General features: G+C 40.0%; 1 long non-coding RNA gene across 2 annotated transcripts in view; it reads right to left on the bottom strand.

Annotated features, from left to right (window-relative positions):
* LOC137502390 (uncharacterized) overlaps positions 1–17,885 on the bottom strand; it is a 99,796-nt gene that overhangs the window by 37,488 nt on the left and 44,423 nt on the right. For both annotated transcript variants that reach the window (XR_011018760.1, XR_011018761.1), the window contains exon 3: positions 17,633–17,713. This is a non-coding gene — a long non-coding RNA (uncharacterized lncRNA). The remainder of the gene's footprint in view (positions 1–17,632; positions 17,714–17,885) is intronic.

The following is a 17,885-nucleotide window of genomic DNA, read 5'->3' as shown; positions in this document are numbered from 1 at the left end:
TTAAATATCTCGAAAACGGACAAACTTTTTCTACCTAATACCTAGGTTTTCAGTATCAGGAACAAGAAAAACATCGTCTAATGATGAGATCGACGGTTCGATTCCTACTTAGGCCCTATGGCATTGGCAGCTATCTATTTCTACAAGATGGCGGCTATACATAGCTTCTTAAGAGACAGCTTAAGAGCGCTTGCACAAGATGGCTGCTGCTCTTATGAGACGCCCTAGGGGTGCTGGCGCAATGTCGCAGCGACAAGACGGCGACTATACACAGCTCCTTATGATACGGCCTAGAGGTGCTCACACAAAATGGTGGCTGCTCTGATGAAGAAAGCTAGCTTTGCATCGTGCAGGTATCTTTACAGGACTAAACGTCATACCTTTGAAATTTGGTGGCGGGCAATTTGAAAAATTCGACGTGCTTTTTCTTAACAGCAGCTATCTTTAAGCAATAGCGGCTATACACAAGCTGTTAAGGCCTCCTCTTATGTCAAGGCACAGCTCTATCGAACAAGTTTAAACCTGCATCGGGATAGCTAGAGTAAGCACGTGCTGCAGTGATGACGTCATTATGCATGTTTAGACTTGCAAATCACTAAAGAAACATAACAAGACTAGAATCGAACACTGCACTCTATACCGTGATCATGTGATCGGAACATTGATAGCCTATTAGCCCTACAAGGAATGTGCGGTAATCTAATCTTCTTAGAACAAAGGTATCCCCTGACATGTTCTAAACACATGTTGTATCGAGTACAGTGTTCTATTATAGTCTTGATCACTTATTGAGTGTTCTAAACACTTCAATCAATGTTCCGATCACATGATCACGTTATAGAGTGCAGTGTTCGATTCTAGTCTTGTTATGTTTCTTTAGTGATTTGCAAGTCTAAACATGCATAATGACGTCATCACTGCAGCACGTGCTTACTCTAGCTATCCCGATGCAGGTTTAAACTTGTTCGATAGAGCTATGCCTTGACATAAGAGGAGGCCTTAACAGCTTATGTATAGCAGCTATTGTTTAAAGATAGCTGCTGTTAAGAAAAAGCACGTCGAATTTTTCAAATTGCCCGCCACCATATTTCAAAGGTATGAGGTTTAGTGCTGTAAAGATACCTGCACGATGCAAAGCTAGCTTTCTTCATCAGAGCAGCCACCATCTTGTGTGAGCACCTCTAGGCCGTATCATAAGGAGCTGTGTATAGTCGCCGTCTTGTCGCTGCGACCTTGCGCAAGCACCCCTAGGGTGTCTCATAAGAGCAGCAGCCATCTTGTGCAAGCGCTCTTAAGCTGTCTCATAAGAAGCTATGTATAGCCGCCATCTTGTAGAAATAGATAGCTGCCAATGCCAAAGGGCCTAAGTAGGAATCGAACCGTCGATCTCATCATTAGACTATGTTTTCTTGTTCCTGATACTGAAAACCTAGGTATTAGGTAGAAAAATTTTGTCCGTTTTCGAGATATTTAACATTTTGCATTTAAGCCCCAAATGTAATGAATCGAACCTGCACAGCACGTTATACTCTCTACCATAGCTAGACTTGATCATGTTGCGAAGACTTGCTCCAATACAAGCTAAAACAGAGCGAATGCCAAAGGGCCTAAGTAGGAACCGAACCGTTGATCTCATCAATAGACTATGTTTTACTTGTTCCCCATACTGCAAACCGAGGTATTGGGTAGAAAAAGATTGTCCGTTTTGCTCTACGATGCACCGTTTTCGTGATATTTAACATTTTGGATTTAAGCCCCAAATTTAATGAATAGAACTAGCACGACACGTTAGCCTCTAAGGTAGCTTTCTTCATAAGAGCAGCAGACATCTTGTGCAAGCACCCTTAAGGCGTCTCATAAGGAGTCGTGTATAGCCGCCATCTTGCGTCCGCCATCTTGCGCAAGCATCCTTAGGGCGTCTCTAGCCATCTTGTGCAAGGACCCTTAAGCCGCCTCATAAGAGAAACCGCCATCTTGCGCAAGCATCTCTAGGGCGTCTCATAAGGAGCCTTGTATAACCGCTATCTTGCGCAAGCGTCCCAAAGGTGTCTCATAAGAACCTTTGTATAGTAGCCATCTTGCATAAGCACCTTTAAGGAGTCATGTATAGCTACCACCTTGTGCAATTAGTGTCGAGAGATGGCTGCTGTAGAATTTTTCTTTTTAAATTAGCCGCCACCATATTTCAAAGGTATGTACCTAAAGAGTGTAGCACTGAGGTTTGAGATGTAAGATGGCGGATGACGGCTGACAAAAAAGCGCGTGAGTTTGTTTACTAAACAAGAGCACGTGGAATTTTTCAATTTGCCGACACCACATTTCAAAGGTATCTAGCTAAAGATGGCAGCACGGTGCTCTCTTGATTAAAGATGGTGGATGACAGCTAACAGAAATTTTCAAATTGTCCGGTACTACAGAGGGCAGCACCGTGCTCTGTGGATTAAAGATGGCGGATGACAGCTGACGAAGTTGCGCGCAGCACAGTGCTCTATTGATTAAAGATGTTGGGTGACAGCTGTCAAAAAGCACGTGGCTTTGTTTCCAAACAAGAGCACATAGAATTTTTCAAATTGCCACCACTTCATTTCAAAGGTATCTAGCTAAAGATGGCAGCACGGTACTCTCTTGATTAAAGATGGCGGATGACTGCTAACAGAACTTTTCAAATTGCCCGCTACTACATGTCATACAGAGGGCAGCACGGTGCTCTGTGGATTACAGATGGCGGATGACAGCTGACGAAATTGCCCGCATGATAGCAGCACGGTGCTCTATTGATTAAAGATGGTGGATGACAGCTGTCAAAAAGCACATGGCTTTGTTTCCAAACAAGAGCACGTGGAATTTACCGCCACCACATTTCAAAGGTATCTAGCTAAAGAGGGTTGCACTGTGCTCTGTTGATTAAAGATGGCGGATGACGGCTGTCAAAAAAGCGCGTGAGTTTGTTTCCAAACAAGAGCATGTAGAATTTTTCATATTGCCGCCACCACATAGAGGGCAGCACGGTGCTCTCTTGATTAAAGATGGCTGCCGTCATGTGGAATTGCCTGCCACTACATTTCAAAGGTATCTAGCTAAAGAAGGCAGCACGTGCTCAAAGATGGCTGCTGTCAAAATGCATTTTTCAAATTATCCGCCACCACATTTCAAAGGTAAGTAGCTAAAGAGGGCAGCACTGTGCTCTATAGATTAAAGATGGTGGATGACAGCTGTCAAAAAAAGCACGTGGATTTGTTTACCGATTCAAATCTCGCGCTAGTGAGGTTAAGTTGGTAGCACTAAGGTTTAGGCCCGCCAAGATGGCAGCACTGCGGATGACAGGTGACGAATTTGAAGCTACTGCGATAAAGAGGGCAGCACAGTGCTCTGTGGTTTAAAGATGGCGGACGACAGCTGTCAAAAAAGCACGTGGCTTTGTTTATCTCACGCTAGTTAGGTTAAGTTGGTACTACTGAGGTTTAGGCCCGTCAAGATGGCAGCACTGCGTATGACAGGTGACGAATTTGCAGCTACTGCGATAAAGAGGGCAGCACATTGCTCTGTGGTTTAAGGATGGTGGATGACAGCTGTCAAAAAAAGCACGTGGCTTTGTTTATCTCACGCTAGTTAGGTTAAGTTGGTACTACTGAGGTTTAGGCTCGTCAAGATGGCAGTACTGAGGTTAGCGATGCGTTGTTGTCTGTCAAATAGCACGTGGCAGTCAGAAAACACGTGGCTTTGTTTACCTCGCGCTGGTTAGGTTAAGTGGGCACTACTGAGGTTTAGGCCCGTCAAGATGGCAGTACTGAGTTTAGGGATGCGTTGTTGTCGATGACAGCTGTCAAAAAGCACGTGGCTTTGTTTACAAATTCAAATTTCCCGCGGGTGGTGGAGGAGACCTCTGGGAGGCCTCTGGCTCTGGTGGTGGTGGAGGAGGCATCTGGGAGGCCTCTGGCTGTGGTGGTGGTGGAGGAGGCATCTGGGAGGCCTCTGGCTGTGGTGGTGGTGGAGGTGGCCTCTGGGAGCCCGATGGCGGTGGCGGCCGCCGAATCCGTATAATATACTACTCGCCAACCATCTTCGCCATAGGCGCTGCACCGTGGACACATCCCTATGGGTATCGGCTGCGATTTGACGAAGCGACCAACCTGCCCTTCTCAGCCCGATCACCATACCCCTCGTAAAGTCGTCTGTCTGCTGGAAATGCCTCCGTTGACGGCGGCCTGGCATTCTTAGCTATACACGTGTCCTGTGGCACACGACAACACGTTCTACAATGACTGTCGGCTGAGAAATCACGGTACAAAGTGGGTCATTCGCCAACGCCGTGTCCCATTTATCGTTCGCTACGTGCGCAGCACAGCGGCGCATTTCACATCATGAGCATACCTCAGTGACGTCAGTCTACCCTGCAATTGGCATAAAGTTCTGACCACTCCTTCTTGGTGTTGCATTTGCTCCGTGTCAGTGTATATATGAACTAATACAGCGGTTATTTCACGTTGTCCTTCAATAGGACCGAGGAGTAAAGTAGGACAATGGAAAACTCAGGTAAGTTGGTAAGTTATTTTTGTTATCTCATGTAGTAACAAATGTGAAGGAAGTGTATTGTATGAAATAAATTTAATTAATTGATCTAATCAGTATATTTCAAATTACTTAAAAAGTAAAATTTTCAATCACGAAGAATTGTGGTGATCGTTTGATTAAAATATAAATATCTAGAGACACCTCTCAATCCTCAAATTATCTGTTTATTTCCTCTGCACTTTCACAACGATTACTTCTTTTTCGGTTGCTCACGATTCGTAATATAGCTGGCCATATATGATGCAGAGATTACTGTTACAGTGTACCAATTCGTGTGAAACAAAGAAGGCCAATCCAAGGATAATTCAAATAAGCGCAGTTGTTTGGCAAAGACTGTACGGGTCACGTGACTTCGCTCGTTCGTGAGCGCGCCCGTGCCAGTCTTTCTTGTTGTCCTTGGGCCGCCCCACTGCCCTAAAGAAAGGTTTCCTGAAACTAGAAAGAGGATTAGCCGTAGGTTTACGTATGGTACGAATAAATTAAGATCTTACGCCGAAATGTTAAAATTAACGTAGCGACAAAGAATCTGCCAGTAAGGCTCAGTAGGGCTATACGTGATACTCCATGTCTGTATTGCTTGAAGAAGCTTGAATGAAAGAAAAGTAGGATTATGATGCGCGGGAATATTTACTTGGAGGCCTCAGTATTCGGAATATAACCTTGTGTTCACAAATGACAACAGATGAGGTGAAGGGCAATTAGCAAGCGATTACGCTAAAGGGGCCGGTACGTGACCACGGGATCACGGTAGGAAACAGTTGCAAGCTTACGACGTCGCGTAAGCTTTTGTGCATCGGTTCCAAGAAACAAAAACGTCCAAGGGACACTGGCACAGCGCGGTCGCGATTGCCGGTTTGTACCGAGGTTGAGAAAATCATGTGCTGTGTTTGAGTTGCAATGTTTGAAAGACTGTGACAGAATTGTGAGCTGCAAGTTAGTTCCTCATTTTGTTCCATATTGGTGACTTTTATAATTTGGACCATTTTGTCATAAAGAATTCAAAGCTATATACATCCTCGGTAAGTTATATAAACGTATTTTTTATTCTAACAGCAGCACTAGCATATATTAGTAATAAATGATCGCGGACAAGTGCCTAAGTTGTATAGGTAGGCCAGTTCGGTTTTTCAAATGCCCGGGGACTAATTGGAACATGAAATTTAACCATCAAAAGTGCGGGTAACTATTTTGTAATTGGCGGGCCTGATAACTCAGTTCCAGTGGTTCCATTGTCTCATCAAGACGGCGGAGGCTTGAATCCCAGCCGATGCATGCAAAATTTTAAAAATGGGATTTCACATTCTATTGATTCCGAATCTACTAAAAACCGCAGATCCCGTCATTTCCCTTTCTTTAGTACTTTTGAACCATAACCAAATCATTTATGGCTGTGTATATTGAGTATCCAACCATTCTTCGGGCTTACCTTGTACCTTAAATAGTGAGTTGATGCAGTGGCGTAACCAGAAAATAACTTCAGTCGGTCCAGGCCATTAGCAATTTTCCTAAGCCTGTGAGAGTGAAACAAGTCAGACAATTCTTGGGAATGGCCCAGTTCTTTTCGAACCAGTGTCCAAACTTTACTCAGACGGTAGCTCCGTTGCAGGATCTCTTAAAAAAGGGCAACAGATGGAAGTGGAGCACCGAATGTGACAAGGCCTTCGCTAAAACGAAGGAAATGCTCATAAACAATGTTAAGTTGGGATACCCTGATTTAACTAGGCCCTTCATTCTACAAACAGATGCCTCAAACATTGGGATAGGAGCCGTTCTTTTCCAAGAAGATATGGAGAACCCTGAAAATAGGACATACTTGGCTTTCGTCAGCAGGAAGATAAGGAAGCACGAAAGACATTACTCCGCAACTGAACTAGAAATGTTATCCATAGTCTACGCTTTTAAATATTGGCAGAAATTAATTTATGGATTTCCCATCGTTGTTAGGACTGACCATCGTGCATTAACTTTCATGTTAAAAACAACTATGGCTTCCGAACGAGTCTTCAGATGGACACTCTTTGTACAACAATTTAATCTTCAGTTAGAACATTGCTCTGGGAAAAACAACTTGTTGGCCGACTGCTTAAGTCGAAATCCTAACTCTGAAGTCGCAGAGATACATCAGATAGCATTAATACAGGAAGACCACGAGTTCCTACGCAAACTTGGTTACCTTCGACAGGCACAGAAACGGGACCTTAAGTTACGGCCTATCATTGACTGTCTTGAAGACAAGCTTACTCCAGACGAGCCAGGATTTAGGAAAATAAGGAGGCAAGCTAAAAATTTCCGCTATGTCAATGGAATCCTGTATAAGTTTATTGACCCCGCCAAGATGGAATTACGAGCTGTTATTCCACCGAAGCTACGGGAACTTCTTACTTGGCACGTCCATAGGATTACAGGTCATGGTGGAGTGGATAAGACTGTTGCCACGATATTGGAATCATTCACATGGGAAGGATTGAGAACTTTTGTAAATGATGTCATCAGGACGTGTGACACTTGTCAGAGAGTCAAACCAAGTTCTCATTTGTTACAGCAAAGTCCCATTCCTATTTTGCCATCTGCTCCGAAAGAACTCTATGCAATGGACCTGTTCGGTCAAATTCCAACTTCTAAGAGAGGAAATCGTCATGTGGTTGTGACCATCGATGTATTTTCCAAGTACGTAACGTTGTATCCAATCCAGAAGGCCACTACTAAAGCCGTTCTGTGGAGAATCACCCGGAATATAATTCCTCACATGGGAAAGCCTAAGGCTATATTAACGGATCACGGACCACAATTCACCTCGGCGGAATTCAAGCAAGCCATGACCCAACTGGGCATCCAACATGTCCTAAATTCCGTGAGACATCCGTCCAGTAATCCAGCGGAACGTGTAATGCAAGAGCTGGCCAAGTTCTGTAGAATATTTTGTGGGAATGCTCATTGGAAATGGGTAGACGTACTTCCAATTATCATGGAGTGTTCTAATGGCACTGTTCACGAAGCAACCTCCCAAATTCCATCAGTGCTTCATTTTAATAATTACCCTGTGAGATCTTGGGACCACATCATTCAATATCCTGGTACCGTGAGACCTACTCCCCAGGAAAACATTGAAAAGGCAACGGAATCACTGAAAAGCCACGCTGAGAGGCGTAACCGAAGGGTTCAAGGAAGAAAATTTCACCGGCCTCTCCGATTAAATGAATATGTATTATTGAGGAGACCTGCTGTGTCCGAGCCTACGAGCAAATTTTATGCGAAATTTGCACCATTGTTTGTGGGACCCTACAAGATTATTAAAGTATTTGGCAATAATTCTTATAAAATACAAAGTCTGGACAAATCTTACGAAGCTGTCCACAACGCCGCTAATTTAAGACTCTACCGAACACCTACACCATTAACTGACACCGTGTAACCATCTACTAAAAGGGAAAATTAGTTATTGAAGATGGAAACAAAACTTGTGGAACACCCTGTATGGAGAATCTAGGTTACTGGATGCAAGGAGCGGAACGAAGAACTCTGAGTCTCGAGGAGGACGGACACCTGTCGCGAAATCAACTACGTTACTACCATATGATTTTTCAGCCAATTTACCGGAACAATAGAAGTGGACACTGTTATGTTATAATTTCATCTGCTAACGAAATTATACCCCAACCAAGGGAGAGATGTCCCCGTTAAAATTGGCGATATTGTGTATATTTTCAACAAGTGGAAATTAAAAGTTTTATTGTCTGCTTGGAACTGCAATGTGTCATTGGGGAAGTAGTGGCGAGCTAAGAACGAGTTTTTTCGTCATTCAGAGGGGTGATACATGGCCCGGACCGTGCCAAGGTCGAAGCAAATCACGTGACTACCGCAGCACGCGCGCAACTCACATTCTGAATCTGGAATAGTCTGAGCCAATTAAATGAGACCATCAGCCAATTACCGTTCTCGTTGAAGATCACACCTCCCAGGCCGATAAGATAAAAAGGCCTTGTTACGAGTAAATTGCTCTCTCTGAATATCCTTCGCTGTATTGCTCTTTTTCTCTGAATATTCTTCGCTGTGCTGCTATTCTGAACTCTACACTTGGATGTGCGACGCTACGTTATCCGACCACGTGGAGAAATGATTTCCAGTTCAAGTCGACGCCCGTTCTGCAAGAATTTAGCGAGATAATTAGCGAATTCCTATGGAGTAAAACACGCCTTAAGAACCAAGTTAAGTGTGACTGTGTAGACGAGTTATTAACGTTCGACGTGTGCTTGTGCAAATACATAATCTTGTCATCTCAGTTACAGCTTGTGACCGGAATTCTACAGAAGTCGTCTTAGAAGCTGAATACCTCAAGATGGACAATTCCACAACCACCTATAACACAACTTCATCGAGGGACACCTGCTACAAAGCCTCCATGGAGTTGTAAAATGTGAGGCGTATCTGGTAATTGGAAGGAGACTGACCGGAGGAAAATGCTGGAATAATTGACTGTCGACGGAGATCGAACTCCATCTAAAACTTGAGTACCTTTTAATTTAATTTATCTGTCTCACCTTTTGTACAACTAGAGGTCTTTCTTCTTTAAGTCGTAGATCTATTAGTTTGTTGTAGTTAGAAACATTTCATTTTTCCACTTCTTAAGGTGTCGTGGTAGACCAGATACGTGTGAATGAAATTTTGAATCTGTTAGAGTAGACATGTAGGTTGTCTTTGAATGATTTCCCATGCTTAGGAGCTTAATATTTTAAAATCACTGACCACACGATAAATCTACTTCCCTTGTAATGTTGAAAGTTACTGGACTGAAATTTACGTGTAAATTTTGAGTGAATAGGGTCGAACCTAGTGTCTTTCAAGATCACCTGTTGTATTTATGATGAAGTCATCTAATTTTATGATATTCCACGAGGATCAGTGGATGTAATAATCACTTAAATAATAATAATATTGACTAAAGATCGGATAAAACAGAATTAAACGCTCGTGAGCCATAAATTTACAGTAGAGTCCTTATATGTGAGATTGAATGTGCTCTGTTCATGAAGGGTCTGGAATATGACCAATCCTGAGGGATATTTGTTGTATAATTGAGCGATTGATGATTTAATGATGATATTTGACTTATTCTTGTGTATTGGGAGCACAAGATAGATTATAATTATTGGAGTACGTGTTGCGAGTGTATTTCGCACGTAGGGAATAAAAATAATACGATTAAGGCTCACGCTCGCGATAGTTTCAACCTGTAGCCCAAGCGATGGTAGTGCTTATGGATTTTACTAGAATCTTCCACTATAATTTCAAGAGTGAGATGAACTCACATCGATATGTGAAATGTGTTTCTACCAAGTGATATCCATGACTTCGATCACTAGTCAACATTAATGAAGAAAAATTTCAGTACACAGATTATTTCTGCTAGATATTACGTGACCTGACCACTCGTAAAAATCATGAATAAACTTGCCAAAACAGGATTCGATATAAATAATGTACTTAAAATACGTGTTTCCTAGTGTGAATGTGTGTGTATATGTAAATACGTATATTTCTCTTGTATCATGTTGGTCCCATTTAATTTGATCTGGTCGTGCACTTGCTGCGACGCAGATTACATTCATCGTTGTGTGCTGCCTTAAGAAGTAATTTTCATGCCCTTAAGGGAAAATTTGATCAACTTAAGTCGAGGAAGACTAGAAAAGGATTTATTTTCTTCATTAGCGAGATTTAAGAGGAAAGATCATCTCGTTATCTTACGAAGGCACTCGATTTGTACATAAAATTTATTTAACTAGCTCACACGTGGATAACGTAAATTTCTGACACATTTATAGTTGAACTTTGAAATATTTTAAGATTAATTTGATTGGAAATGCAATACAAAGATCAGAAGTAGAAGTTCGTTAGCCGCATGATTACTTTGAGTTATTGTGGAACTAAGTTATAATAATTAATTGGAAAATGATTATTCTGGAATGCTAATGACGATCGTTAGGTAAATGATGCAGTGGAAAATTAATGAGAACATGATCGTGTGACAGTGAAGTATAGGTTAATTAAATGATGAGAGATTATTAATAATAATAATAATAATAATAATAATAATAATAATAATAATAATAATAATAATCAGAATAATAATTAATTAATTTTGAGAATTTTGAAATCAATTTTCATTTTCTACTGAAGTTCATGTTGGTGTCATTGACTAATATTAAATACTGTAAATGATAAATTTAGTTGAGTTCATCTTAAAACCACGTGTTGAGACTACTCTGAATTGGTAAAGCTTTGAACACATTTATTGTAAAACTCTCGTTAGCAAGACAGTTGTTTAATTATTTTATGAACCTCAATGTTAATTTTTTTAAATTCTTTCAATCAAATATTTTGATTTGGAAAGGCAAGAGGCCTAATTTTTCTTTGGTTTTCATTACAGCACAGTAAGGCTGGAGATTAAGAACACGTGTCATTCAAAATCGAGGAAGAAATACAATATTATGGAAGTTCTATGTAAAAAAGTAATATCATTAAGAATATTTTCATTTATTATTGGCTTATGTGAATAAATGTCAGAGTGTTGTTTTAACATTTCTTTTTATCCTGCTTGGTCATCAACCCTTAACTTCCCTTAAATGCCTCTAGAAAGTGATAGCCAACGATCGAACGGTCCACCTCGGGATCTCTCGTTCGCTGGCTGGGCTTAGCTCGGGAATAATGGGGGCAATATATTACTCACACTTAAACTTGTCCAGACCAATTATATTTTAATACTTATAATTCCTTTGTTTTGATTTCGTTTCAGGCTGATTCAAATCCTTCCGATTGAACTGGGAAATTTTAGTTCACCTGTATTACATCAGAAGAGAAGGCGGAAGGAAAACCAATTGCCATTAACAGTTTCTTACTTTATTATTATTTTATACATTATTGTATAAATTCAACGAGCACAACAATCCTTTCGAGACGAGTGTAATGAGATATACTGACACGTATTTTTACAAGTTCTTTATATAAACAAGGTGTTATCAACTAAAATTAAGTTTTCACTTTGACAACATTTGAATTACAATTCTCTTAAAAGACGGACAAATTATCGCCAAAGATTCAAATGCAACCGTAAATATGACATGATGATTAGAGAATTAACACACAAACAGATCAACAAAAACAGTGCATCAAGTGATTGCATTAAATTTTTACTATTTTACTCAGCAGACAGTGTAAATGGGCGTTTCAAAGGACTTTTATACGTCGATAACATGCCAAAATTTTTATTGTTAAAAAACTATGTATGTATTTATGTATCATAACGTCAATTTTAATGATCATGTCCTTTCTCCAAATGACCTTTTATGGTTGATCATGACATGTAAATGTCGAAACCAGTACCATTATTAAATAAATCTTATACAACTCGTAATTTGTATTGAAATGGTTGAACCTTAGAAAAACTAATCTCTGTGATCCCAGTACAATATGGGTACAAAAAAGTTCATATCTTTGAATAGGTGCATATGTCGTGCGATTTGCGGTCTGTTCCTGTTGCCCTGCTTACTCGTATCTTCTGCTTAACTTTTGGACACTAGTGCAAATGGAATCCACCCTCCCCAGACCACAGAATACTCTATAGAAAACAAAATGCTATCTGCTTGCGCTTGTTAGTAAACAAACATGGCTAATGATTATGTAGATACATTCTAAGAGGTTAAAAAGTTATGAGAATGATTTATGTTGATGATGCTTGTTGTTTTAAGGGGCGTAACATCGCAGGTCATCGGCCCAGAATGATTTTTCTTCAGGAGACTGCTATTCCTTACAAAAATAATGATAGTGTTAGGGAAAATTATTCTAGTGATGACGACAGCATGGCGATGTAAACGAAGACCGAGGTGGCGTGACTGCTTTACGAGATGGATCGTCCACATGGAATTTGATATAGATGTTGATTCCCATAGGGAATCTGAAATATTTGTCCCGAATGAGTAAATTTATAATACCAATATAAATGGTCCGTTATTGGACATTTAAATTTTCCAGCTAACTCATTTCTGGTTGCCAGCGTTTCGCCCTCGTGTGCTAGGTTGGGCTCATCAGTTGGTACCTAGCACACCTACCAAGACATATGATAAAATGGAGAGACAAAAAGTATGTGCATTTACTTTAAACTGTTGATAAGGAGTTGGACTTTGATGTGAAAATTCAAAGAAAATGAGATAGAGGAGAGGAAGTAGTGAAAAACCCCAAGGGTATTGGAAGATACAACCGGAAAATGAATGCAGTATATCGTAAAGACCAAGTCCTTGCATGTTTCCCCATAATGCGATGGTCTATCAAGGGTTATAAAAAGATAATGCTGTATCTATTGGATAGGGCTATCATCAATTCATTCATACACTGTGTTCATGAAGGTTACTGGCAGTTAGTAAACTCGTGTCCTCATCCTGAGGTGGTGCAGCTGCCTCTGTGGATCAGCGGTAGATTGTTGGACTCCTGATCTCAAGATAGCGGGTTCAAACCTGGCAGAGGTAGTCTGATTTTTGAAGGGCGGAAAAAAGTCCATTCGACACTCCATGTCGTACGATGCCGGCATGTAAAAGATCTCTGGTGACACATTTGATGTTTACCCGACAAAATTCATTAAACCTCAGCCATAGACGCCCAAGAGAGTTTCGGTTAACTCGGTCTGCCATCTAGTGGGGGCCTAGAGTAAAACGGAACGTCGAAATTGACGAGCAGACAGCCAGATGGCGTCAAATTGAAATGTCTGCAAACGCTAGCTGAGGCCATACGATTATTATTACTGGCAGTAGACTGCATTATACAGAATTCCTCACAGCACTTGCCGAGCGATTGTTGCAGTGCTGCTCTCCTGCCTAGGACAAAAAAACGAAGAACGCCCAGTCAACACAGCCACATGCGGCTTCAGGCAAATGTATGGGGACATTTTCCAGTGCCTATTCCTCCAAAAGAAAGGAAAAAAACATCCTTCTAGGCCCTGCAAAGTATGCAAGAGCCACAAGGTAAGGTCCAAAGTGAAAAAATGTGGTATTCCACTCCATCTGGAGATCACACGATGATTCACTACTGAAGACTGAGAAACAGTTAATGAACAGTTAGGCATTGACCTGTGATGTATATAGCTTCAAAAAATGCAACTTTTTGACCAATCCTCAATATAAAAAATTAAACCATAATTTTCAAAAATAAATAGTTTTCTGTCCCCGCAGGTTAGAATATTACTCAGGTTCCAATGAGTTAATTAATGTATAGTTTCAGAATTTGTCTGGTTTAAAGGGGGAAATCACAGAAAACCATCTTTGGAAGAATGGCTGAAAAAGAAGTGCAAAGATGTTCAAGGCTTTATGGTCCTAGGAAAGGTAGAAACTGCATGCAGAAAAATCAAAGAAGCCTTTGGAGAAAAGAAAACTAGGTAAGAAAGTGTAGTGATGGATGATACAACAGTGCCAAATGATTGGATATGGAAGAATATAATCAACAACTTGCTGATAATCCTATGAAACTGCAGTCAAATGATTGGGCTCATTTTGTATGTGAAATTTTCCTTCTGCATCCAAGCACATACCCTCAACAAGAGCTCAGATGGAAGAAACTTATATCAAAAAAGACAAAGCAGAAATATGGCGGGAACATATCAAACACCAGTATCAAGTTAAAGAAGTAGATGATAGGGTTCTGGAAAAATAAGAGGCTGTTGATGCTGATGAAATGGGAGTCCGAATTTTGAGGACAGAATTCGAGAAGTTTTGAAAGACCTAAGTATAAACAAGGCACCAGGAACTGATGACATGCCTTCAGAATTACTGACTGCCGTAAGAGAAACCAGCATGGTGAAGCTATTCCCTTTAGTGTGGATGATGCATGGAAAAGGAGAATTGCCATTGATTATTGGCAGAATGATGACGGTGCTGACAAGTGTAAAACTATTGCACCATTAGTTTAGTATGGAAAGACAATTTGACACTGAGTTGGAGGGCATCAATTTGTCTCCAGAAGAAATGTACGGACACATGAAGCAATCCTGACTTTACGTCTGATCTTAGAGGATTGAAATAAGAAGGACAAGCACAGATATATAGTGTCCATAGAACAACAAAGGGCATTCATTATATGGTACCGAGAAAGAAGAATAATTTACAATCTGCACAAAAATCAATCTGCTGTGATAAGAATCGAAGACTTTGAGAAAGCAGCAGTATTCCACAAGGGAGTGAGGCAGGACTGGAGTTTCCTCCTCATTCACAATGCTCATATAGAAGAAAGAAGCAGTAAATAAAATCAAAGATGAATATTGAAAGGGTATTGCAATCACAGGAGAGGACGTCAAATCTGTCATATTTACTCATGATATTATTTTATCTCAGTCTGCAGAAGATCTGGAGAAATTGTTGAATGGTACAGAGAGAGTCTTGGGGAAGGAGTACAAGACCAAAATATATAAATCCAAAACGAAAGTACTAGAGTGCAGTAGAACGAAGTCAGCTGACACAGGAAAAATTAGATTAGGATATGAACTTCTAAAGGCAGCAGATAAATATTGTTACTTGGGTAGTAAATAAACTAACAACAGCAGAAGTAATGAGGACATAAAATGTGGACTGCAGGCTAGCACAAACAAGGAAGGCCTTTCTTCAGAAAACAAGTTTGCACCTTTCAAACGGTGATAAATGGATTACTTAGATGTTTTTGAACACATTTGTCTGGAGCACGGTGGTGTATGGAAGTAAAACGTGGACGATAACTAGCTCCAGAAAAAAAGAGGGTTGATGCTCCTGAAATATAGTGTTAAAGATGAATGCTGAAAGTGAGTTGGGTAGTTCGAATCACGAACGAAGAGATACGGAATTACACTGGTGAGAGATCAGTTTGGCTAAATTTGACAAGAAGAGATAGAATGATAGGACAAATCTCAAGACACGCAGGACTTGTTCAGTTGGTTTTTGAAGGAAGTGTAGTCGGTAAGAACAGTAGGGTTAGACCAAGATATGAATATGACAAGCAAATCAGAGCAAATGTAGGATATAGTAGTTATCTGGAGATGAAAAGGACACCACAGGATATGGGCACATGAAGACCTGCATCAAACCAGTCTTTGGACTGATAACTCTCAAACAAAAACATGTGAGAAATTGTGTCCTGGTTAACAGAGACTGCAATTCATTTCCAAGAGGACAAGCTAAGAACCCGGTTATATTCATTAATCAAGATGAACAAGCCAGTCCAGTGCACTTATAAAATAGACTGTATTTAAGCCAAACATGGTCAAACTGTATTACACCTTTCTCCATATCACCCAGAATTGAATCCCATTAAGCTGATATGGGCAACTGTCAAGAATGGTATTTCTGAACCAAATGTGATGATCAGAATGGAAGCATTACTATAATTTACGGTGAAAAAAATTCTTCTATTACAAATGAGGACTAGAAATAAAATTTGTGAGCATGTAAATCAATTTGAAGATCAGTAATTTCATGGAAAGGTTTATTGGACCATGGTAAACATAAACATGGGAAGTGAAATGGACAGAAATAGTGACAGTGATGGAAGCAATACTGAAACCGCAAGGGAAAGTTGTAATAAAACCACAGTTCTGCCAGCGGAAGTGAAATAGGCATGGATACAGAATATGATGTAACAGTGGGAGGGGCATTCTCTAAGAGATTTAGTATACCTAGATATAGTGACAGTGAATGATCCATAGTCTTCTATCAATTGATTAACACACTGAGTTATGTGTAAGGTGCAGTTATGTATGTAATTATTGGAATGATTTGTGAAAGGCTTCTTAAAAGGAACACTATGATTTACAATGAGATTGTATGTTTCATAAGGCATGCATTTGTAAAATATCCTTACTTATACTCTCCTATGTATGCTCGATCTTAGTCCTTGTCACCTTCCATTACAGAGCACTTCCTGTCCTGCACATAAATTAGTGTTCTCCACAATTTGCAAAACCTGTACCCAAAGATTGTAACTTTGTCCTCAACACAACAAAAGCAATGTAAAAAGAAACCTACACCATCAGAAAGCTTTCCGATGTACAAGATACAGGCAGACAGGATAAAAAATATGGTATATATAGGGAGTAACATAGGACAATTATGCTGAAATCAAATTCTGGATAGAGAAAGCAGAGTCCATCTTCATTAGCATGTAGCAACTCCTATCCTGAAACAATCTCACAATAAAGTGCAAAAAGAGAATAACAAATGCTGCGTCCTCTACACCCTACTAAATACTGTAGAGCCCTATACATTTTATTACCATCAGAAAATAGAATCCAAAATTTCATGATGTGGATATATAATGACAAATTGTGTAATTCCTGTGGGTTATTTTCATGTCGCACCAATAAAGACAGGTCTTTCGCCAACAAAATGATAGGAAAGGGCTAGGAGTAGAAAGGAAGCAGCCATAGCCTCAATTAAGGTACAGCCCCGACATATTAATGATATGAAAATGGGAAACTATAAAAACCATCTTCAGGGCTGCCAACAGTAGGGTACCCCACACAACAAGCTGTCGACCTCAGCTTATCAAGACAATTAAACTCAAGAGGCTGAAATACATGTATCACATTATGAGGACTCCTAAAAACGACAGTCTGTTACAAGTAATACTTTGAGGAAAAAATTAAGGCAATAGAGGACTTAGAAGAAGACGGACATCTGGGATCAATATTTTAAAGAAATGTGTAGGAGCTCTTTGGCACGTGACAAAAGGAAGATAGCCATGCTCATAGCCTAAATCCAGTTAGGATAAGGTAGCAGTAACAGTGAAGAAACCATGCACCAGATGCCATGCATATGAGGCACTTTGAACAATAATAGCTGCTATATAATACCTAGCATAAAAAATCACACTACATGAAGAAAATATGAAAATCATTTCAAAATATTGGAAATCTCACTATACATCTTTACAAGGATCTCCAAAATGTCTGCTTTAAAATGAGGAATTGCTCAATGAAGTCTATTCAACAGTTTGTTACAAATTTCATTATCAGAAAAATGTCATCAAAATATTAGATTATTTCAAATGTGTTCACCTGTGTTTCTCCTGGCACTGCCAACTCTGATTTTGGTTCTTCTTTCAGGTGCATCTCTTCAAATATAATCTTGTAATTGTCCTGTGGAGAAGTTAATGTATTTGGGTAATTTTTCAGACACATCTGGAGATGTATTTATATATGAGTGGGCTTAACAATTCATCATTTCCTACTTAATGAGACAGTTTCAGTTTCAAATCTTCATTATCATTTGTCATAAAATCTAAATCGCATATCCATAAAAACATGACAA

This window comes from Anabrus simplex, chromosome 10 (assembly GCF_040414725.1).
Source record: "Anabrus simplex isolate iqAnaSimp1 chromosome 10, ASM4041472v1, whole genome shotgun sequence".
NCBI classification, from domain to species: domain Eukaryota; kingdom Metazoa; phylum Arthropoda; class Insecta; order Orthoptera; family Tettigoniidae; genus Anabrus; species Anabrus simplex.
This window is presented reverse-complemented; position numbering and strand designations above follow the sequence as displayed.